The following is a 24,567-nucleotide window of genomic DNA, read 5'->3' as shown; positions in this document are numbered from 1 at the left end:
GCCAGGCTGGTCTTGAACTCCTGACCTTGTGATCTGCCCACCTCAGCTTCCCAAAGTGCTGGGATTACAGGCGTGAGCCACAGTACCTGGTTGGGTTTTCCTTTTTTACAAAATGGCCAGACTTCAAATTTTCTAAACTTTTATGCTCTGCCTGTTTTTCAAATATAAATTTTAGTTTCGTAGCATCACTTTGCTCCCACTATGACAATACACTGTTACAAGCAACCAGGCCACATCTTGAACACTTTGCTGCTAAGCCGTTTCTTCCACAAGATACCCTAAATCGTCAGTCTCAAATTCAAAGTTCCACAGATCTCTAGAGCAGGGGCACAATGCCACTAGTCTCTGTGCTAACATAACAAGAATGACCCTTACTCTAGTTCCCAATAAGTTCCTCATCTCCATCTGAGACCACCTCAGCCTGGACTTCATAGCCCATGTCAGTATCAGCATTGTGGTCACAACAATTTAACCAGTCTCTGGAAAGTTCCAAGCTTCTCGTCATATTACTGTCTTTTTCTGACCCCTCCAGACTGTTACAACCTCTGCTCATTACCCGGTTTCAAAGTCACTTCCATGTTTTTCACGTGTCTTTATAGCAGTGCCCAACTCCCAGTAGCAATTTTCTGTATTAGCCTGTTCTTGCATTGCTATAAAGAACTACCTGAAACTGGGTAATTTACAAAGCAAAGAGGTTTAATTGACTCATAGTTTTGCAGGCTGTAGAGGAAACATGGCTGGGAAGGCTTCTGGAAACTTACAATCATGGCAGAAGGAGAAGGGAAAGCAGGCACATCTTTTTTGGCCTGAGAAGGAGGAAGAGAAAGAAGAATGAGGTCCTACACACTTTTAAATAACCATATCTCATGAAAATTCACTTACTGTCATGAGAACAGCAATGGGAAATCTTCCCTCATTATCCAATCACCTCCAACCAGGCCCCTCCTCTAACATTGGGGATTACAATGTGGCATGAGATTTGGGCAGGGACACAAGTCCAAACAATATCAGTGGCTAATTTGAACTATTTATACATATACTGTGAGGGAGGAGTTTAACTTGCCTGTTGATGTTGACTTGTCACAGAATCCATTGATGAAAAAATACTTTTCCTTATTGAATTTACTTGGAGCTGTTGTATAATTATTTGACCGTAAATGTAAAGGTTAACTTTTTGATACTCAATTTTATAGTATTTATCTGTATGTCTACTTTTCTACTAGCACCACACATTCTAATTAGTATGGCTTTGTCTTTAATTTTAAAATCAGTAAGTGTGAGTCCATTATACAAATTCTGTTTTTTTTCAAAATTATTTTAACTCTTCTCTGTTACATTATATATACAATTTAAAATCTGTTTGACAAGTTAGTGAAAAAAAGGTCACCTGGGATTTTTATGGAAATTGCATTAAATCTATAGAGCCATATAAAAAGTATTGTCAACTTGATATCAAGCCTTTTAATCAATGATCATTCAATATTTGTCCATTTTTATAAAATTGTATTAATTACATTTAATGTATTTTCAGTTTTCAATATACATGTCATATGCTTATTTTGTTAAATTTATTCTTACGTATTTTTCCTTTTTGATGCTATTTTAAATAGCATGGGTTTCTGAGTTTTTTGTTTAGTTTGTTAATTTCTAGTATATAGAAGTACATATTTCTATATATTGACCTTGTGTACTGGAACTGTACTGAACTTACATTTTAATTTGCATTCTATTTTATGAGAGTCATTTTGATGTTCAATACACAAATCATGTCAATTGCCAGCAGAGTTTTACTTTCTTTTATACTAGATGTCTTACATTCATTTTTCTAGACTAATTGTCCTTGCTACATCCTCTAGCATAATGTGGGGAAAAAATGTGGCCAGAATGAAATTCCTTGTCTTATTTCTAATCTTGGAGAAAGTATTGAACCTTTCAGAAAACTTTTATATCACATGAGGGGATTTTTTTTTTTTTTGGATGCTTTAAAGTGAAGACAGTTTCCTTATAGTCCTAATTTGCTGCATATCTTTATCATGAATGTATTTTTGATTTGTCAAGTGCTTATTCTGTATCTTTGAGATGATCGTGTAGGTTCTGTGCTTTATTCCATTAATACAATGCATGAACTGTATGTTGAACAAAATTTGCATTCCTGAGGAAATACCCTTAGCCATAGTGTATAATACTTTTTTCATGTTGCTGATTTGTTTTGCTATTATTTCCTTAAGGATTTTTGCCTCTATATTAATAAGGGATATTGGTCTTAATTTTCCTTTCTTGAAATGTTTTGGTCTAATTGTGGTACAAGGATAAAGTAGCTCATAGTGTGCATTGGGAAGTGATCTCCTAACCACTGTCATTGCTGCTGTTCAATGTTTTTAGAGAATTCATAATGCATTTGTATTAATTCTTTAAAGGTATGAAATAATTTCCTAGTGAAGTCATCTTAACATGGAACCGAAATTAAATCCTAACAACAATCATGTGAGCCTGGGGAGGATCCTTCCCCAGCTCAGCCTTCAGGGGAGACTTCAGCCTTGGCCGCCATCTACATCTAGATTCCTGACCAAGAGAAACTGTGAGTAATGTGTATGTGCTTTTCAGCCACTAAGCTATGTGGGAATTTGTTATACAACAATAACTAAGTAATACACCTGGCATTAAATGTAATGTGATATCCTAGATTAGATACTGGAGCATAAAAGTGACATTATTGGAAACCTGAAGAAAACTATGAAGAAAGTCTGTAGTTCCATTGATAATTTTATATCACTGTCAATTTCTCAGTTTTCATGAATAGGCTATGGTTATATAATGTGTAAACATTCCTTTTAGCTGAAAGGTATATGAAACTCTCTGCACTATATATACATCCTTCTGTAAGTCAAATATGATTTCAAAATAATTTTAAAATAATATTTTGGTGCAAAGCAGAAAACAACAAAAAGACGCAAGCACATTAGCTCGGTTTCAGGAGATGGGGTGGGCAAGTGGGGAAAGAATAGCAGCGCAGCTTTCCTTATTTAGCCACCATTCCGAACCCAGGTGCACCTGCTTCAGTTACACACAGTTAGCTCCAGGGACTCTCATCCATTTTTGTCTTTGAAATCATGCTCTCATTATCCAGCAACATTTTAAGTGTCAGTAACCACTTCTTCAGAGAGAGGTGCCTGTTCCTCATATATCCCAGGATGCCCCATTTTCAGACATTGTCTGGCAGTTTATCCACCTAATTCCACCAAAGCCTTTCTGGAAAAAATGACTGCTGCACATTAGAAGCCGATATTGCAAAATGTTAGTGACAGGGAACACAAATTGTATTTTTACAATCAGGAGAGTGTTTTATTTCCCTTGGTACAGGGATTTGTTCTTCAAGTGATTATTGAATCACTGTGATAATTTCTATTTTTCTCGTCAAGAATTATTTGTAACTGTATATTCTGTTGCTATTCACATCTTGGAATTATATTGTTCATTTCCAAGGTCAAAAGCCACAGAATAAATGTCATCATGGCAGCAGGTGAGTAGGACACACAAAGAATGCTTCTAAATATGGTGGTTTATGACAATGCTTGCTAACTAAGACCTGGATATGAATCTGTAGACAACTGGTTTTTGGCAGGTGAAGTCATGTGAGTGATTCAGTATATGCTGTGTGTGGCTGGAGAAAGCTCAGTAGATAAAAGAAAAAGCAGTATGTAACAGATCTCCCCCTACCATACAGTGATCTAAGAGGTGGACCCAGGCTACATGGTGACTCTGCACATGTTATAGCTAAACAAAGAATCTCACAGCAGGAAGAACTGTCCAGCTATCCCCCACATAGGTCCCTGTTCATATTTTACAGCACTCTGCCGTGTTAACACCAGGGTTGTGCCAAAGAACCATGCCTCCAAAGCCTACCAAGTCGGGAGTCTGCATGCTATACTCACAGACATAGACAAAGCCTTTATGATGGCCCATAAACATGGGGTATATTCTCTATAGCACGTTGATAGTTTATATGAGAAAATGAGATCTTGCAGCCTGGAGACCTAGAGTTAGAGATATGACTGACCTCGACCACATTTTTCACTTCTGATATCAGCATAGCAGTGATTTACGTGCTGTTATTTGAGCATCTGTACTTTAAGAAACCTTCCAAGTCTTCCAAGTTCCATGTAGTTTACTCTTTAAGACCCGACTCCTCTTTTAAATTTGACATCTTAAAGGAGGCTTATTCCATTTTTTAAAATTTTAACTGAAGATATTGTAGTACAATACTTAAATGACAGATCTCCTTTTTATCTTTATTTTAATGCATACTTTTTGATATATTATGATGCGTACTGTGAATATTCTGCCCACCAATAAATGGACCCAAAAATGGCCGGAGTGACAGACATGAGCCACGGTTAGACCTGGACATGAGTTATGAGGACTACTGCATGGTGGTCACAATAATTGAGCTCTGAGTTCTCAAGTTTAAAGGAAAACAGGCAATATACACAAAACTGTACTGCCACATTGTCACGGACACAAAGGACAGAGTGCTGAGCACTGAGTGCCCAAACAAGTGCTTTAATAGCATGGAAGGCATGATTTCCCACAATATACTAAGCCACTAAATTCACAAAGGCCACCACAATTCTAAAAAAAGATGTCATTGCAAAGAAACCCAAGTGTTAGATAGCAATATAAGACAAATGCTCCAACATACTGTCTCCACACTCTAGCCTGATTAGGAGTTGTAGTTCAATGGATGAATGGCTCATATATTTAACATCATTACTTCATGTTCATGCAATTCAACCTTGCAGGAGTCTAAAACTATAGGTGAAATTTCAGTCAAAGTCCTAAATTATGAATTGTATGAGTTTCTTCTTCACTTAGTATTTTCCCAAGGAAATAGGAAAACTAATTTCATTATCCAAGTGTCCAAAAGCAGAGTTTGCCAGAGTGGCAAGGGGGTGGAACGAAGCATTTTATGAGGATCACAATGCATCTGCTTCTACGGTGACTATGTGTTATCACCATTTATGTGATTAAAAGGGTGAATGAGAATGAAGAAGAACAGAGGTCAAGAATGTTATAGATTAAAGAATCGAATTTGTAATACAGCTTGCAGGGGGGATCATTGCTTGTATTTCTAATTTTAGGACAAATTTTTTAAATATAGATTTTCCTTAGTCTTTAGAAAACTGACGCTTCAGGAAAAATTTCAGGTGTCTCTCTACAATTTATATGTTTCTCATCAATAGATTTATTGAACCATAGTTTATAAAACAATTACAGCACTTCACTAAGTCTAATATCTCTGATAATGAGGTAGAATGTAGATAGAGTTGGTAAATTAATGTAAAAATATATACAAGGATGTTTACTTAATAACTGACTAAAATATAGCAGATTAGCCACCATGATTTTTTTTTTTTTTTTTTTTGAGATGGAGTTCACTGTTTCGCCCTGGCTGGAGTGAAGTGGTGCAATCTCGGCTCACTGCAACCTCCACCCCCAGGGTTCAAGTGATTCTCCTGCCTCAGCCACCATGATTTAACACTGATAAGTGAGCAGTCACAGAGGAAACGTGTGTAAACAATTATTTGGTACACATTTTAACATCTTTTAAAGAGAGATACATCTTCTATTTGAAAGGGTTATAATTATAACATTATTGCCAGAAAGCAGTCATGATATGGTTGTCCCTTGGGCACACGTGGTCTAAACCTCCCCAAAGACATCTTTGGGTAATTACATCAAGCATCAAAACTTACAGAGGGGGTGTCAGGAGACTGGAAAGATAAACTTACATAGAGTAGCACAGGAGTCCCATGAGAAATGCAGCACTATCGATGCTTGTGATTAGCACAGATGATGATATTGTGGGGAAAATCATGGACAAGATGAGTTGAAAGTGATTCAGAGAGTTTGTTCTCAATGAAATAAGTGTTAGGAATACCTTTGTAAATGTATTTTGCATATTTGTTCTGTCTCGTGTAATCATAAGAATGATATAAGACAAATATAAATGTATTAGTCGAGAAAAGTTTTTAAAATAATTACAAAACTCTCATTAGAAATATTTGCTCCATTATTTATTAACAGTTTTATTTCATTCTGATATATAAATCTAAAAGATAAATCTCACTATTATAAAAATTAGTCTTAATGATATGTATAGACCTGATATTACACTCCATGCTTTATATATTATTTTATACAAACCCACCTGACATCTCAAGAGATGAGCACTGCTACCACTGCCACGGGGCAGTTCTGAATCTGACCCTAAGCACTACATGAAAGAATTAAAAGAGCTTTGAGTTTGACTCAGTCTGTCTCCAAAGTCGTTGCTCATATCAACTATGTAGAATCTGTAGAATATTTTCTTATATGATAAGTGCTTTCTAGGTCTAGTTTCAGGTATCTTACCCTACCACATAGTCCCAAAGATATTTTCTTATATGTTCTACATACTGTACTAATATTGGTTTCAGGAGATGGGGTGGGCAAGTAGGGAAAGAACAGTAGCACAGCTTTCCTTATTTAGCCACCATTCTGAACCCAGGTGCACCTGCTTCAGTTAAACACACTGATCCACCTGATTTTGTATGTAAAATGAAGTTAAAGGTCAGATTTTAATTCCCTTGTGAATATTCAGGTTTTTTGAATAGTTTTAGAAAAACTGATCTGTCCCCATTTATTGACTTACAAATGATTTGTTCACATATACACGTCTGTATTTGTTTTCTTTTTTCATTGCCTTATTCCTCTGTCTCTGCAAATGCAACACGTTCTTAGTTGCTAACAGACTTCATATAATACAATAATTTTGTGACTATTCTCAATGACTGTGCTTTTCCATAATGAAGTGAAAGAAGATTAAAAATCTTCCTACCTTTCACCTAAACACCAGTACTCTCAGCTGGACTTAGAATGAATCAGTGGCTTTAGAGTTTTAGAATATCATTGTTGTCTTTTATGTCTGTATTGTCTTTGTTAATTTCCTAAGATCCCTGAACACCCCCCTTCAGTTTATGTCTTTCATACCTTCAACAACAGCAAGTGGTGGGAAAACCTGGAGAGGCAGCCCCAGGTGCCTCCTGCCTTGCTCTAGATGATGCTGTGGACATGGGTCTCCTCCTCCAGACCATGCACATGAAAGACAGGACCAGCAGGGAGCCTCTGAGCTCCGAACCTCTTGTGGGGTCTGCATGCACAAGCGGAGGAGCTCCCTGTTGGCTCGGGTGGGGAATTCAGTTATTTTGTATAAGCATGAATTTGTTAAATAATCGTTCTTTTTTCTGACCAATGGCACATTTCCCCTTCAGTCCTGGCACTGTAATTTTATATCTTGGTTTTTGGTTTTGTCTACAAATGTGTTTAACACTTGTGTGTTAAACACAACGAAAACACTCTTTTCTTGGTCACATAGCCATCATCTACAACCAAATTTATACTTCTCTATTTTTACAAAACGAACATCCCTGGGTGCTTCCTGCATACAACTCCCTAGACAAGGTTTATCTCCTCCAGACCACGCCTATCCAAGACAGTGCCTAAGTAGAGGCAGGAGTTGAGCCTGCCTCTGTGGTGTCTTCGTGTGAAACACCAACTCTTGCTCTACTTCTGGTGTTGGTTGGGGAATTCGGTTATTGGAAAGACTGAGTGTGTCAAAGAATCATTCTGTTTACTGCCTGAAAACAAATGACACAGTGTTTTGACCCAATGAAACAGTGTTTGTTTTGGTATATAAAGGCCTTTGACACTTTCTGTGTAAACGTACTTTTTTATCATCACATAAACATCATGTATGACCAAATTTAAATTTTTGTATTGTGTATTAATGCCTTTTGTTTAATTACTCATAATCATTTTTCAAAATCTTTCAATTATTTTTATATTTTATCACTATTAAATTAATGGAAATATCACCCATTCTCTATAATTGTTTTCCAGAAATTTCCTCTGAAATACTTCTAGATGAAGAGGTGCAGAAAGTTTGCTAGGAACCACAAGACAAAATTTGCTAGAGACTCCTACTTAAAAAGGGTTTTGTATCTGGCTTAGTTTGTTGTAATTTGCAAGGTTCAAAAGCATTAATTTGAATAGACAGAACACCAAGACTCCCAGCACACAAAGAGCAGTTATTTTGTTAATATGCACGAATAAACTTCAGCATATTGTTTTTCTTTTACCTGAAATTTATAGATACTGGTTTGAATCTCTGATTCCTTCTACATAGTATTTGTAAACGTCTGCAAGACATTTCCTTCTACTGATGGCTCATAATACAGGTGTGTATTCTTCTCTTACTCTTTGATGAGTAAATGCCAAAATTGCTTCTTCAGTTTACAAAAAGAAAAAAGCCACTCCGAAAATTTGTGCATACAACTCCGCACAGCAAATGTTTTCCGATTATAGTCTGTAGAAAAGAAGCGGGAACTTAAATTTATTTTCTTTTCTCAGATAATAATCTTTTAAAAATGATTTATACTTTTATAGATTACCAGAGAACTTTCAGAGTTGCTTTTTGTCCAGTACATGTGTGGGGCTCAGAGACACCACAGATAAAGTTGCCATGTTCTGTGATGCTTCTGTCCAATAGGGTTTCAGAAAACTTGACAAAAATTAAACTTTAAGGTGGAAGAGCTGCCCTTGGGAACTGAGAGGATAGGTTTCAGGCCTGGGATGGGACGGACAAGGGAAGCCTCCAGGAGAGGAACATTGGAGGAGATGCTGGAGAGTGAGGGGCAGTGGGTCCAGGAGACGGGAGGGAAAGGGAGGAGGAAAACGTGTGTGCCCAGCACAGGCCAGGCCATGAGAAGAGGGCGGTGCATTAGAAGGACCGCTGGTTTGAGTAACTGGTGAGGACGCAGGAGCAGGAAGGGCAGACCACGGAGGGACTGGGCAGGGGAGGCAGGGAGGGCCGCTCCCCGAGGACTGCACTCTGCGGGGAGGGATTCGAATGTCTGGGTTTGGTTCCCTGAGATGTTACCCCAGCCCATGAGCTCAGCCTGTGCGGAGGACGCTGAGGAGTGAGCGGGCCCTGTCCCCGGAGGAGGCTGCTGGGCTCGGCCAGGGGGCGTGGGTTTGGGAGAAACGATGGTGGAGAAGGGCAAAGAGGACCTCGGAGGCCTGACTGCAGGGCTTATGGAGCTGTCCTTGCTCGCCGCCTTTTCTCCGTCGTTCAGACCCTCACTGCCCCGCCAGTGCAGGTTTCTGTCCCCTCAGTCCTTTTGCAGGAGTAGGTGGAATCCATGGACCAGAAACTCAGACTGCCGGTTCCTCGCCACCTGGCGCCCACGCAGGTGAGGCCGGGAGCCGCCCGAAGCGACGTGCGGGCGCGGGGGTCGCAGCTGCGCAGTAAGGGCGCCCGAGGCTGCCGCGCAGGCTGGGCTTGGGGCGGGAGCCAGTCCCACAGGGGGCGTGAGGGCCGCGCGGGGAGGGCGAGGCTGACGGGGCGTGAGGGCCGCGCGGGGAGGGCGAGGCTGACGGGGCGTGAGGGCCGCGCGGGGAGGGCGAGGCTGACGGGGCGTGAGGGCCGCGCGGGGAGGGCGAGGCTGACGGGGCGTGAGGGCCGCGGGGGGAGGGCGAGGCTGACGGGGCGTGAGGGCCGCGCGGGGAGGGCGAGGCTGACGGGGCGTGAGGGCCGCGGGGGGAGGGCGAGGCTGACGGGGCGTGAGGGCCGCGGGGGGAGGGCGAGGCTGACGGGGCGTGAGGGCCGCGGGGGGAGGGCGAGGCTGACGGGGCGTGAGGGCCGCGGGGGGAGGGCGAGGCTGACGGGGCGTGAGGGCCGCGGGGGGAGGGCGAGGCTGACGGGGCGTGAGGGCCGCGGGGGGAGGCGAGGTTGACGGGGCGTGAGGGCCGCGGGGGGAGGGCGAGGCTGACGGGGCGTGAGGGCCGCGCGGGGAGGCGAGGCTGACGGGGCGTGAGGGAGGAGGGTGGAGGGCGGCGATCGGAGGGCGAGGCTGATGGGGGAGAGAGGGCGGTGAGATCTACAGGGGAACTAAGGGGCTGTCTGCGCGGTCCGCGCTGAGCTTTCAGGGTCGCTTCTCCCGGAAGGCGCGCTTGTTCCTGCGGCGCTGCCTGCCTGTGTCGTCGTCCCTTCTTTAAACCTCAGGATTTCTCCGGTTTCCCAGACCGTAAGGTACATTTAAACTGCTTTCATTTTGTCACATATGCCCTTTTATATTATGGACGTAACAGTTATTACTTTTACGTTTCCTATTTGTGAATTATTCATAGATAAAGAATTTACGGAAGCATTTAGTTTTAGTTGACATATTGCGTATATTTATGGATAACAGGGTGATATTTTGATTCTTGTATTCATTGGGGAAGAGTCAGTCAAGCTAATTCACAGGTGCATCAAATCACCAGCTAACTAATACTTCATGGCGAGACCACTAAACACCTGTTATTTCGCTTTTCTAAAATGTACGGCATGACTTCGGAGCAAACGGTACTGCCCGGCCTCAGTAGCCCGAGACTGAGCATTTCTGAAGCGCGGGGTCCCCGTTTCTGAGAGGGTCGTGGCTGCATGCAGGTAAGCAAGGAACGGTGTTTGGGGTGCTTTGTGTGCCCTGTTAATTTTGGATGCTTCTGTGTTCTGAGAACTATGGGTTTGAATATGTGTTTGAAAAATTCAGTTGCTTTAACTTTTCCTTTGTTTTACTGTGTGAACAACGTTATAACTTTTGTTTTACTGACTTTAGATTTAATGTATTCTTCTTTTTCTAGGTTCCAAAGGTGGAAACACAGATGACAGATTTTTGGTCTTTTCATCGTTTCCTATGTATGTGTTCAATGGTATTTATTTGCCTGTATGTTCTGGTTTCCTTTCATTCTACAAATTTTGATAAATTGTGTTTTTATTTTTCATTTAGTTAATTTTAAAAAAAGATTTCTCTGGAGATATCTTCTTTGCTCCATATATTATATGGAAGTGTGTTGTTTAATCTCAATGCATTTGGGGATATTCCAGTTATCATTCCAGTTATCCTTTGATTTCTATTTTAATTCCACTGTGGTCTTAGAGCTGACATTGTATGATTTACTTTTTAAAAATTGTTAGGGTATTTTGTGTCCCAGAATGTGGCACATTTTGCTGAATATTCCATGTGAGCTTAAGAAGAATGTGTCATCTGCAGTAGTTGAGGGAAGGAGACTGTAGGTGTCAGTAATGCCCAGTTGCTTGTTGGTGCTGTTGAGTTCAGCTTTTCCCCCCTAAATTACTGCCTGCTAGATCTGCCTGTATCTGATATAGGGTGTTAATGTTTCCAATCATAATACTGAATTCATCTTTTTCCTTGTGGTTCTGTTGATTTCTGCCTCATAGTTTACACTCTGTTGTCAGGCTCATAGGTTTTAAGAATTATGACATCTTATTGGAAGAGTGGCTCTTCATCTCTGTGTAATGCCCTTCTTTATTCCTGATAACTTTTCTTGCTTTGAAGTCTGCTCCACCTGTAATTCATATAGCTCCTCTTGTTTACCTTGATTAGAGTTAGCATCGTACGTTTTGTTCCATTCATTGACTTTTATTTGTCTTTGTATTTAGGTTGGGCTTATAAATAACACAGTTGTGTCTTGTTTTTTGATTCCCTTTGTCAATCTGTGTTTTTACTTGGTGCAGTTAGACCATTGACATTCAAAGTGGTAACTGACACAGTCAGATTAATATTTATCATATTTCTGAATGTTTTCTATTTGTTGCCCTTGTTCCTTCTTCCTATTTTTATCTTCCATTCATTTTCTGCCTTTTGTAGTTCTCATTGAGCATTTTATATTTTTCTCTCTTGCATTTCTAAAAATATCAGTTATATATAATTTTTATTTTTATTGGTTTAACATTTTTATATTCTTAGTTTGTTATAAAAGAAAATTTCTTGAAAATAATAGAAAAAAATTATTAAATAATATATGCTTATGTATATATCTCATATAGAAGTATATATGTGTACAGATATATGCACATGTGCATGTCTGTATGTGTGTGTGTATATATATACACATATGTATGAAGTGAGTATCAGCAATAATGCAAAGGACAGGAGAAAGGAATTAGGATTATTTGTTATTACAAGATACAGTAACTGTGAAGCAATATAACTTTATTAGAAAAGTAGCTTAGTTTCGTATTGTTTTATATTTTTTAGTATTATTTTATTTTTTCATAGTTTTTATATAATTTTGATTTTTTTAACTTTATATATTTAAATTTAGGTTTGTGGATACATGTATAGTTTTGTTATATAGGTAAACTTGTGTAACGGAGGTTTATTTTATAGATCATTTTATCACCCAGGTACTAAGCCTACTATCCAATATTTATTTTTTCTGCTCCTCTCCCTCCTCCTACCCTTCACCTACAAGTAGGCCCCAGTGTCATTTGTTCCTTTCTTTGTGTTCATGAGTTCTCATCATTTAGCTCCCACCCAAAAGTGAGAATATGTGATAATTTGGTATTCTACTCCTGTGTTAGTTTGCTAAGGTAATAACTTCTAGCTCCATTCATGTTCCTGTAAAAGACATGATCTCATTCTTTTTTTCTCGGTTACATAGTATTCCATGATGTATATGTGCCACATTTTCTTTATCCAGCATGTCATTGATGGGCATTAAAGTTGATTCCATGTCTTTTTTCTTGTAAGTAATGCTCCAGTGAACATTCATGTGGATGTGTCTTTTTGGAAGCATGGTTTATATTCCTCTGGGTGTATACCCTGTAATGGGATTGCTGAGTTGAATGGTAGTTCTGATTTTAGCTCTTTGAGGAATTGACATATTGCTTTCCACAATGGTTGAATGAACTTACACTCCTACCAGTGGTGTGTAAGTGATCCTTTTTATCTGCAACCTCTCCAGCATCTGTTATTTTGACTTTTTAATAATAGCCATTCTGACTGGTGTGTGATGGTGTCTCATTGTGGTTTTGATTTGCATTTCTTAGTGATACTGAGCTTTTATTCATATGCTTGTTGGCTGCATGTATGTCCTGTTTTGAAAATTGTCTCTTCTTATCCTTTGCCTACTTTTTAATTGGGTTGTTTGTTTTTCTCTTATAAAATTTGTTTAAGTTTTTTATAGATGCTGGATATTATACTTTCATCAGATGCATAGTTTGCAAATATTTTCTCCCATTCTGTAGTTTGTTCACTCTAATGATATTTTCTTTTGCTGTGCAGCGCTCTTAAGTTTAATCAGATCCCATTTGCCAATTCTTGCTTTTGTTGTGATTGCTTTCAGAGTTTTTGTTATGAAATCTTTGCCCATTCCTATATTCAGGATGGTATTGCCTAGGTTGTCTTCCAGGGTTTTTATAATTTAGGGTTTTACATTTGTCTTTAATCCATCTTGAGTTAATTTTTGTATATGGTGTAAGGAAGGGGTCCAGTTTCAATCTTCTGCATATGGCTAGCCAGTTCTCTCAGCACCATTTATTGAATAGAGAGTCTTTTCCCCATTGTTTGTTTTTGTCAGCTTTGTCAAAGATCAGATGGTCATAGGTGTGTGGCCTTATTTCTAGGCCCTCTATTCTGTTCAACTGGTCTATGTGCCTGCTGTTGTACTAGTACCATGCTGTTTGGTTACTTTATCCCTGCAGTATAGTTTGAAGTCAGGTAACATGATGCCTCCAGCTTTGTTCTTTTTGTTTAGGATTGCCTTGGCTATTGGGGCTCTTTTTTGTTTCCATATGAATTTTAACACAGTTTTTTTTCTAGTTCTGTGAAGAATGTCATTAGTAGTTTGGTAGGAATGGCATTTAATCTGTAAACTTCTTTGGGCAGCATGGTTACTTTTAAATATAATATTTGCAGCTATAGAATAGTCTATTGTACAGAAGGCCTCTTACCTTCCTGGCTGTTGGCCATTGGCTAAATAAAGTGCCTTTCCAAGGAGGGTTCTGTCACATGGCTTCATAAAATCCGTCGAGAGAGACATTTCTAGCAAGACCAAAATCATAATCATATATAAGAATCCAAGTCACACTTCTATACCTTTGCACTATTCTGCTGTTTCAAAGCAATTCACAATTCCTGCTTAGACTCACTTGGATGGGATTACAGTAGAAGGTTGTGTATATGAAAAGGTGGGGATAAGTGGGCACCAACTTAGAGTCTACTTGACACTTCAGGTATTCTCCTATATGAAACAGTTTCCTGGCCTTCACTTCTTTTTCATGACCTTGACCCTTTTGAAAAGGACCCATCAGGTATTTAATAGGATGTCCCACGTTATGGTTTTAGTTAGTTTTCTCATGATTAAACTAGGAGTATCAATGAATTAAACACCTTCAATTAAATCTGAAGACAAAAAAGACCTAAAGAATATAGTATTCAGAAATACTCAAAGAGGAAAAACTATTTTTAAAGTATGGAATGACAATTCACAATATAGTTAAGTTCAGTACTTAAGGAAAACTGAGAAATTAAGGAGATGCACAAAGGAGGTATCAACAATATTGCTAATGATTTTTTTTTTTTTTAAGCTTGGGAGTGACATTACAAAAAAAGAGTTTTAAAGGATGGTTTTACAAGGCTGGGCATGGTGGTTAACGCCTGTAATCCCAGCACTTTAGGAGACTGAGGCGGGCAGATCTGCCTGAGGTCAGGAGTTCGAGACGAACCTGACAAATATGGCAAAACCCTGTCTCTAGTAAAAATACAAAAAAATTAGCCATGCATGGTGGTGGACGGTTGTAATCCCAGCTACTTGGGAGGCTGAGACAGGAGAAGTGCTTGACTCCAGGAGGTGAAAGGTTGCAGTAAGCCAAGATCACGCCACTGCACTCCAGCCTGGGCAACAGAGGCAGACTCTGTCACAAACAAAACAAAACAAAACAAAATGGTCTTATGGTTTTAGATTTACAGAATAGTTGCAGATCTAGTAGAGAGTTTCCATATACTCCATGCACAGTGTCCTTTATTATTAATCTCATAGTGTGGAACATTTGTCAAAATTAACCAACCAATATCATGTATTATCATTGAGTACTATATAAACTTTATTCTGATTTTTTAGTTTTTGCTCAATGTTAAGTTTATGTTTTAGGATCTCTTCCAGGATATGTCATCACATTTAGATATTATAGCTTTATAGGCTTCACTGAATGTGATTGGTTCTCAGAGTTTCCTTGTTTTTGACGCCATTGACATTTCTAATTTGGGATTTCTCTGATGTTTCTCTCATGATGAGACTGGACTTCTGGGTTTAAGGCAGGAAGAATACAGATGAAAAGTATCATTCCTATCACATAATATCCAGGGCACAAGCTGTCAATAGGCTTTATCACTGTTGATGTTAATTTGATCACCTGGATAAAAATCTTTTAGTTCTAAAAATCTCTTCTGTAAAATTATTCTTTTTCTCCCTTTTCATGTTGTGTGTATAAAAAAAGTAACTATATACAACATACACTGAATACTGGGAGAATCATACACCACTGCTTTTTCTTTTTGAAATAATTTTTTAAAAATTTCAATAGGTTTGGGATTACATGTAGTTTTTGGTTACATGCATGAATTGTATGGTGGTGAAGTCTGGAGCTTTTAGTGTACCTATCACCCGAATAGTGTATATTTTACCTCATAGGTATTTTTTTATCCCTCACTCGCCTCCAACCCTCCTCCTTTCTGAATCTTTAATGTCCGTGATCCCCCTCTGCATGCTCCTGCAAATCCATTGCTTACCCCAGACTTATAAGTGAGAACATGCAGCATTTGGTTTTCTGTTCCTGAGTTACTTCACTTATGATAATGGCCAAATTGCTTTGAAAAATATTATTTTGTTCTTTTCTATGGTTGAGTAGTATTCTGTAATATGCATACATACATACACACACACACACACACACACACACACACAGAGCACATTTTCTTTATCCACTAATTGGTTGATGAGCACTTAGATTGATTTCATATTTTTGCAATTGTGAATTGTGCTGTGATAAACCTATAAGTGCAAGTGTTTTTTTGATAGAATGACTGTGTCTGTGTGTTTGTGTGTGTGTGTGTGTGTGTGTGTGTGAGAGAGAGAGAGAGAGAGAGAGAGAGAGAGAGAGAGAGACTCGCTTTGTCCTACAGGCTGAAGTGCAGTGGCCCAATCTCATCTCACTGCAACCTCTGCCTCCCGGTTTCAAGGAATCCTTGTGCCTCAGTTGCTGGAGAAGCTGGGACTGCAGGTGTGACACACTTGGCTAATTTTTGTATTTTTAGTAGAGATGGGGTTTTGCCTTGTTGGCCAGGCTGCTCTGGAACTCCTGGCCTCAAGTGAGCCACCTGCCTCTGCCTCCCAAAGTACTGGAATTAACAGATGTGAGCCTCTGCACCTGGCTGAAACTGCCTTTGCAAAATTATGGCTGAGACCGTGAAAGAGATCTAACCGACTCTGTCTTGCTTCTAACCTTTTAAGCAGCCCTTGTTCCTTCCTGGGCATAAGCTAAACTAACTTTGGGAGAAACTTACTTCATAGTTTAAAACAAAGACAATAACAGCCCTTTCTCAAACCTCTTTCTTGCCTGGGGACTAGACTGCCTTTGTAGGACTAACAAATTAGCCACATGATTAGAAATTATGGTTTAGGAGTCAGCAGCTGGAGGCTACAAGATTCTGACGGTCCCTAAACTGCTCCAAGGATCAGTGCTTGAGATATTTTGCAGACCCTGCACTGGATGGATCAGCTGGCACCACCCTGGTGGATAAACTGCCTGATCGGATCTTGTGGCCCCCACCCAGGAACTGACTTAGCATAAGAGGACAGCTTGGACTCCCTGTGATTCCATCTCTGATCTGAGCAGTCAGAGCTCCCAACTCACTGACCTTCCCCCACCCACCACATTATCCTTAGAAACACTGATCCCTGAATGTCCTGGGAGACTGATTTGAGTAATAATAAAACTCCTCCAGTCTCCTGCACAGCTGGCTCTCCGTGAATTACCCTTTCTCTATTGCAATTCTCCTGTCTTGATACATCACCTCTTTCTAGGCAGCAGGCATGGTTAACCCATTGGGTGGTTACGCTATATGTCATTTTCAGCATAGACTATCTTCTTGACCATATGTTTATTTTGCCCCACCCCAACCCCCAAAGGATGTGGCCTGGGGGAAAAAAAAAAGCTCCCAACACCTTTTCTTTTTTCCTCTGGATCTCCTTTCAGGAAGCAGGGCGTCTGTGACAGGAACATTTTGATCCTAGCTCTTAGTCCCTCTTAGGTCTGTGGAAGCGTGAGAAGGTGTGGCCAGGCCAGGGCAATCCTGGCTGAGCACAGGGGGTTGGCACTTCCTCCCTCCCTGGCACTATGGAGACAACTCTGAGTACTACAGGATGAAACTAACACACCTCAAGGAAGGATATGTACCTCGATCCATGCCACAAAGACAAGCTTCATGGATCTTTTTAAGATCTTACCCCTGTTTTGCAGGGAAAAGCAACACAGAACTGAAGTGCCTTCAGTTATTTTAGGTGGCGCTATCTTGTACATGGCAATCCAAGGGAGAGAGACTGGGAGGTAAGGGGAGGGGACAGCCAGTCCTTCCAGTTAGCAAAGTTCATACTCACTGCTTCTAACTCCCTGCTTACTCACTGCTTCTTAGATTAGGATACCCTGGGAGTCAGCTACAATAACCTCACACAAGGAACCATAAAAACCTGAAATGCACATTGGTGCCACCCAACGGTGAAGCTTGGCTGCCAAGACAAAAAGTTGCTCTTTCTCCTCCTACTACCCTGGATGTGCCAGGTTGTAATTTGCAAATCTATTGTCCGGCCTTTAGGGGTTGGCAGCTAATGATTGGTTGCAGAAGGAACCTAGCCTAGGAGTGAGAGGGATGCCAGCGCAAGGGAAACCCGCTGACCATGAGCCAGGAAGTGGGCTGTCACCAGACGCTAAACCTGCTGGTGCCTTGATCTGGGACCTCCCAGTCTCCAGACTCCTGAGGACCACTGCCATCTGCTGAGGCAGTCACCACATGTGCCCATCACAGCTGATGGTGGCAACTAACCCGTGCAGAGTACCGAAATGAGCCAGGCTCTGTCTGCCCTCTCTTGTTAGTCACCCAGTTAATCCTGGCAACAGTCCTGGGTTCTCTGCATTTCCAGAGTGCAGGTCCTCCAGTAACCACTGAAATGCTTTCTCGGGAGTTGTCAACTCCTTACAAACATTTCTCCCTATTTGGTGCAGAGCACAGTGACAGAGACAGGCTTCCCTGGACCCCCGCCCTGGCAGTGGCCGTGTCACTTCACTCAGGCCCAGGAAGAAGGCAGGCTGTGGTCTTTCACTGGGCAGCAACACCGAAAGAATTTCTGACGTGGGTGAACTCTTGGATCACCGTGCCCAGGCTGACGGAGTCTGCAGCAGATGCAATAAGGGCTTTGGCGCTGGGAAGTGGAGCTCACCCATCTGCCAAGCCCAAGGTAGGACACCCCTCCTTCACACCATCCTTGGGGACTTCCTCCCCTCCCCGGCAGAATGCACCGAGAACGGACCTGATGGTGCCAAGAGGGCGAATTTCCCCCAAGTCCTCTGAAATATGTTGCCACGATTTGTAACAGGAAGCCGAGTGAGGAGCACAAAGTGCTCCTAAAGGTCAGGTGATGGGCCATATCCCTGTCGGGCGTGTTGAGCCCCTGAACCAAAGTTTCTGCGACCAGCACCTGTGCCTCTCTGCCCCGGCCTTCTGAGCCTGTGCTCCGCAGACACTTGTGCACCAGGCAGCCAGCCACTCTCTCCTGTACTCCCGCAGCCCCAGCAGAGCTGCCACATGCACCTTCCACTCACCAGGTGGAATCTACCTTTTATCCTGTGCAGCAGGCTGCAGAACGCGCCCCTCCACTCCCTCCGTGTGGGGCTGCAAGGGGTCGGGTCCACCAACAACGCTGCCTTTATGGAGAACCCTGCACTTGTCCCGAACCTGAAACCCCTGAATTGCTGGGTCCAGGAAGACTGGAGGTGGCGCCTGATAGAATGACTTCTTTTCATTTGGGCCCGTACCCAGTGGTGGGATGGCTAGATTGAATGGTAGCTCTGCTTTTAAAAGCTCATTGGGAAATCTCCATGCTGTTTACCATACAGGTTGTACGAATTTACATTCCTGCCAAGGGTGTATAAGCATTCCCTTTTCACCTCATCCACACCAATATCAATCATTTATTGACTTTTTCATAATGGTCCTTCTGACTAGGCTAAGGTTGGTATCGCATTATGGTTTTAATTTGCATTCCCTGATGACTAGTGATGTTGAGCATTTTTTTTTTCATATGTTTGCTGGCCATTTGTATATCTTTTGCCTGTTCATGTCATCCCCCCACTTTTTAATAGGATTATTTATTTTTTTCTTGCTGATACGTTTGTGTTTCTTGTAGATTCTGGGTTAGTCCTTTGTTGGATGGACAGTTTCCAAATATTTTCTCCCATTCTATAGGATGTTTCTTTACTCTGTCGATTATTTCTTTTGCTGTGGTTTTCAGTTTAGCTAAGTTTCATTTATTTGTTTTTGTTTATGTTATAGTTGCTTTCGGGGTCTTAGTCAAATATTCTTTGTCTAGACCAATGTCCAGAAGATTTTTTCCTAGTTTTTCTTCTAGAATCTTTATGGTTTCATGTCTCACATTTAGGTCTTTAATCCATCTTGAGTTACTTTTTTTATATGGTGACAGATAAGGATCCAATTTCATTATTCTACATGTGTCTATCTTATTTTCCTAGCACCTTTTATTGAATGGGATGTTCATTCCTCAGTGTATGTTTTTGTCTGCTTTGTTGAAAATCAGTTAGTCCTTCTAGGTGATTGTGAAGATTTTCTTCTATTCTTTGCATTATCTTTTTACTTTTAATGATGTACTTTGAATCCCAGAAGATTTCAATTCTTATAAAGTTAAATATATTACTGTTTATTTATTTTTGTTGGGCTTTAAGTATCATATCTTAGAAATTATAGGACTTATTGTTTAACCTAAGACCCAAATTACGTATTTCTATATTATCTACTCTGGGTTAGGTCTATTTAGATCTTACATTTGGATATATGATTATTTCGAGCCAATTATGTATGTGATGTGAGTGAGAAGTTCAACTTGCTTGTGGATATTCAATTGTCTTAGCAGCATTTGTTTCAAATGTATTTTTCCATATTGAATTCGCTTGGCAACCTTATAAAATCATTTGACTATAGAGGTAAAGATTAATTTTTGGATGCTCAATTCTACTATATTTCTTTGATCTGTATGTCCATGTTTATACTATTATTGAGCCTTTAAATTAAATTATGATGATACTGAGTTTTTCATGGATGCCCTTTAAGATAAAGAAACTTTCCTTATAGGCTTAATTTGTTGTATATTGTTATCAATAATGGATTTTGGATTTATCAGGTGCCTTTTCTGCATCTTTTGAGATGATCATATGACTTTTGTTTTTTATTTTATTCTTAGAGGGCATGACACTAATTATTTTGTAAGTTGAACCAAATTTGCATTCCTGAGACAAATACCCTTGGAGATGGTGTGTAATTCTTTTTCATTTGCTGATTTGTATTGCTAGCATCTTATTGAAGACCTTTGTACTTTATTTATAAAACTTATTGATCTTAATTTTTCTTCCTTAAAATGTCTTGCTTTTGTTGTAATATCAGTATAAACCAACTAATAGTACACATCAGGAAGTGATCTCTACTTATACTGTTGTTTACATTTTTATGAAGAGTTTGTGATCGATTGTTATTAATTATTTTCAGGTTTGGAATAGTTCACCAGTGAAGTCATCTCAACAAGCACAGGGCCTTCACTCTTAACAACAATCACATGAATTTGGAAGGGGATCCTTCCCCAACTGAACCTTCACTTGAGACCTGATCCTTGGCCATCATCTGCATCTGGATTCATGATACAGAGAAACTGTGAGTAAGAGCCACTTAGTATGTGAGAATTTATTTTGCAGCAATAAATAATACACCTGACAGAAAATGCAATGTGGTATCCTGGGCAGAAAAAATGACATTACTTAAAAACCCAGTAAAATATGGAAAAAGCCTATATTTCAATAAACAGTTTTGTGCCAACTGTTTTTTAGGGCTCATCATTGCATGTAACTCAAGGATATATAAAGCTTTCTATGCATATTTCTGTGTATTTAAAATTATTTCAAAGAAAAATAGTTTTGAAAAAAATATTAAAAGTGATATTAAAAGAATTCCAAAGCACAAACAGAATACCTTCAGCTCAGGAGATGAAAGGGCGTGTAAAGAGAGAATAGCAAAGCATTTTTCCATATCGATTTACCAACTCGAACATAGGTACACCTGCTTCAGGAAGATTCTCCCCAAGTTCCAGAGACTCGTCCTCTTTCATCTTCTTCATCATATTCCACATTTTTCAGTCACCAGTTTTAGCATCAGTAACCACTTTTTCAAAGACAGATGCTTGTGACTCACGTGACTCAAAAAGCCCCATTTTCAGATAGTATTTAATAGGACTCCCACAAACAGACCAGAATTTATTCAGAGCTTGCAGTGAGGAGTGCCTTAATGCCAACATGACTATGTTGACAACACATCCTCTTGTGAGTGAAGCATTCACACAGAATGAGTTGCTGAAACTCAATAACATATGTTTACTGTACAAGTAAGGCAATAACATAGTGCTCTAAAATTATTCTGGGGACATAGGGGACATTCGTCTAAGATTTATGAGATGTGAGCAACCAAGAGAGCGTGAACACTGGTGTTTTACAAGTACTCCAAATCAGTAGATGGGCATTTGATTTTCCAAATAGGGTGGCTTTCAGGGTCTCTTGGCTTCAATACTGTACACACAGAATTTCAGTGACAGATATAACAACAACAATAACAACCCCTCATCTATTATATTGCAGCCTGGCAATTTAACTTAACTTAATTTCACTGCATATAAATAGCAACTTAATTTAAATTAATTTCACTGCATATAAATAGCAGCCCTGTACTCCATGCAAACTAGAATGGCAGTGGAATTTATGTTGTGAAGAAAGTGACAGCTTATTTTCCAAATTTAAAAGAAACTTAAGGTTTTATAGGGAAACAAATAGAGGTAAAAATATTTTTAATCCTTCTTTTTCTGACAATTGTGTTCTGCTCTTATAAATAGAAAGCTCTACTTTCATTATTTTATAATATAGTGAGTTTATCAGGCACATGTATGAAAATTGTATAGTAAAGGTATGTTTGAGTCCACTTGGTTCATTCGACTTAGACACATCATTTACTTTATCTCAAATGGTTATTTTTTAAGCCTTGGTTTTGTACAACATGTAAAGGCGTCAGTCTTTGTGCAATATTAAGGCTTCATTCAAGTAACTTATCTTTGTGTCTCTGCCTTTGTTTCTGCATTGCTCCTGTACTTCTGCGAACCGTATTTCAGTGAGTAATGATGACAATGGCAGCCATGCTGTCTCCCGTTCTTACCACTGGATGTGAAGAAATTCTAGATGCGATCCAGCCAATCTGTACTCGACTCTCAGTTCCATCTTCTCAACTCACAGTGTCTTCCAAAGTCTATGCCACACCACAGCCTGGAAAATCTCCCAAAGCAGTGTCTTGAGGCAATGGTAGAGCTCATGTCACAGCATGGTATATCTCAGGTATCACTGTCCTTCCCTGTTTGATATAGTCTCTCTTACAAACCATTGTTCCATACACTTTGCCCCTTTTGTGTTTGCGTATACATGTGTTATGGCATGTCTTAACCTCACAGTGAGGGTATTAGCATAGAGTTTTGCATATCTAGAGGTGTGGATCCTTGGGAAGCATCTTAGAACCTACCTGCCACATCAGGTCCTGTCTAACCTGTATCAGTTTCTGGGTCCTCACTTATTTTTTTGACCTTGATCCTAGTGAAAAGAACTTGTCAGGTGTTCCATAGAATGTATCACAATATGGATTTGTTATATTTTTTCATCATTTGACTAAGATTAAACATTAATTTATTCACATATTTATCTAATGTTGAAGACAAAAATCCTGAACAATATATTATTTAGAAATATAAATTTAGAAAATAATAAAGAAGAATGAGGCTGAGCACGGTGGCTCATGCCTATAATCCCAGCAAATTGGGAAGCTGAGGTGAGTGGATCACTTGAGGCCAGGAGTTTGAGCCCAGCCTAACTAACATGATGAAACCCCATCTCTACTAAAAATACAAAAATTAGCCGGGTGTGGTGGTGCACACCTGAACGTTTCTTATATTCTGGGTAATAGTCTTCTAGCAGTTATATGACTTGGGAATATCTTCTTCCATTATTTCAGTTGTCTTGATGGTACACTTTGCATCTTAAAAGGTATTGATCCACGTGAAGTTTAATGCATCTATTTTTTTTTTCTGTCACTTGCACTTTTGTGTCACATGTTAGAATCCATTGTTTCACATAAGGCCATGAAAATCTATTCCTGTGTTCTCTTCTGTGGGATTTTTAGTTTTAGCTCTTACAGTTAGCCACGTATTCTATTTTGAGTCAAATACATATATGGTACAGAAAGAGTTAAACTTCCATGTGGATATCCCTTTCTCCCAGCAGCATTTCTTGAGAAACTATTTTTTCATCTTGAATCAATTTTTCAACCTTGAAAATAAGTTTGCTCTATATATAAAGATGGATTTTGGCGTGCTCAACTCTATTCTGTTGGCTTGTATGTCTTTCCTTGCGTTATGTGAATTTTCCGTGGATGCTCTTTGTAGGTTTAGCAAGTTTTCTTCTATGCCTAACTTTCCCAGAGCTTTTATCATGAATGGGTTTGGAATTTGTCAAATACCTATTCTGCATCTTTAGAGGTGACCATGAGTCTTTTTAACAAAATTCTATTACTATAGTTTATAACACCTGTTGTTTTTGTATGTTTAACCAAACTTACATTGCAAGGATAGATCGTTTTGCTCCTAGTGTATAATCCTTTTTATATGTTACTAGTTAATTTTGATAGTACTTCCTTGATACTTGTTACCTATTTCATATTAGTCTGTAATTTTCCTTTCTGGAAATGTCTTTGTCTAGCTGTGGTGTCAGGGAACACTGGCTTCATACAGTGCATTGGGAAAGGTTCTCTACTCGTCTGATTTTATTGATTGTTATTAATGCTGAAAGGCTTTGAATAACACACCAGTGAAGTCATCTTGACCTGGACAGAAATTGAATCCTTACAAGAATTCTAGGAGCTTGGAAGGGGATCCTTCCCCAGGTGAGCCTTCCCTTGAACTCTCTGCCAGGTATCTGACCCAGAGAAACTGTAAGTACTATGCAGGGCTGGGTTTGAAAGTCTAAACTGTGTAGTAATATGTTACACAACAACCAATCGGTAATATGCCTGACAGTAAATGTAATGTGGTATCTTCGATTAGATCCTTGAACAGAAAAATGACATTAGTGGAAACCCTGGTAAAATATGAGGAAAATCTATTTCAGTTAATAGTTTTGTACGACTGTCAATTTCTGAGTTTTCATAAATATGCTATGGTGATATAAGGTGTTCACATTTCAGGAAGCTGTAGGATATATGAAACTCTATTATTTTACTACTTTCTGTAAAACTAAAAGTATGGTAAAAGCTATTCTTAAAA

At 39.7% G+C, this 24,567-nt stretch overlaps 1 long non-coding RNA gene across 1 annotated transcript; it reads left to right on the top strand.

Moving 5' to 3' along the window:
* The first annotated feature begins 10,026 nt into the window (after nucleotides 1-10,026).
* LOC114679331 (uncharacterized) lies at nucleotides 10,027-22,594 on the top strand. Its single transcript, XR_003731129.2, has 5 exons — nucleotides 10,027-10,528; nucleotides 10,723-10,777; nucleotides 18,164-18,396; nucleotides 20,715-20,876; nucleotides 22,375-22,594. It is a non-coding gene; the product is annotated as an uncharacterized LOC114679331 (long non-coding RNA).
* The last annotated feature ends 1,973 nt before the right edge of the window (nucleotides 22,595-24,567 follow it).

The sequence above is a fragment of the Macaca mulatta genome, chromosome 7, assembly GCF_049350105.2.
Source record: "Macaca mulatta isolate MMU2019108-1 chromosome 7, T2T-MMU8v2.0, whole genome shotgun sequence".
Lineage (NCBI taxonomy): Eukaryota > Metazoa > Chordata > Mammalia > Primates > Cercopithecidae > Macaca > Macaca mulatta.
This window is presented reverse-complemented; position numbering and strand designations above follow the sequence as displayed.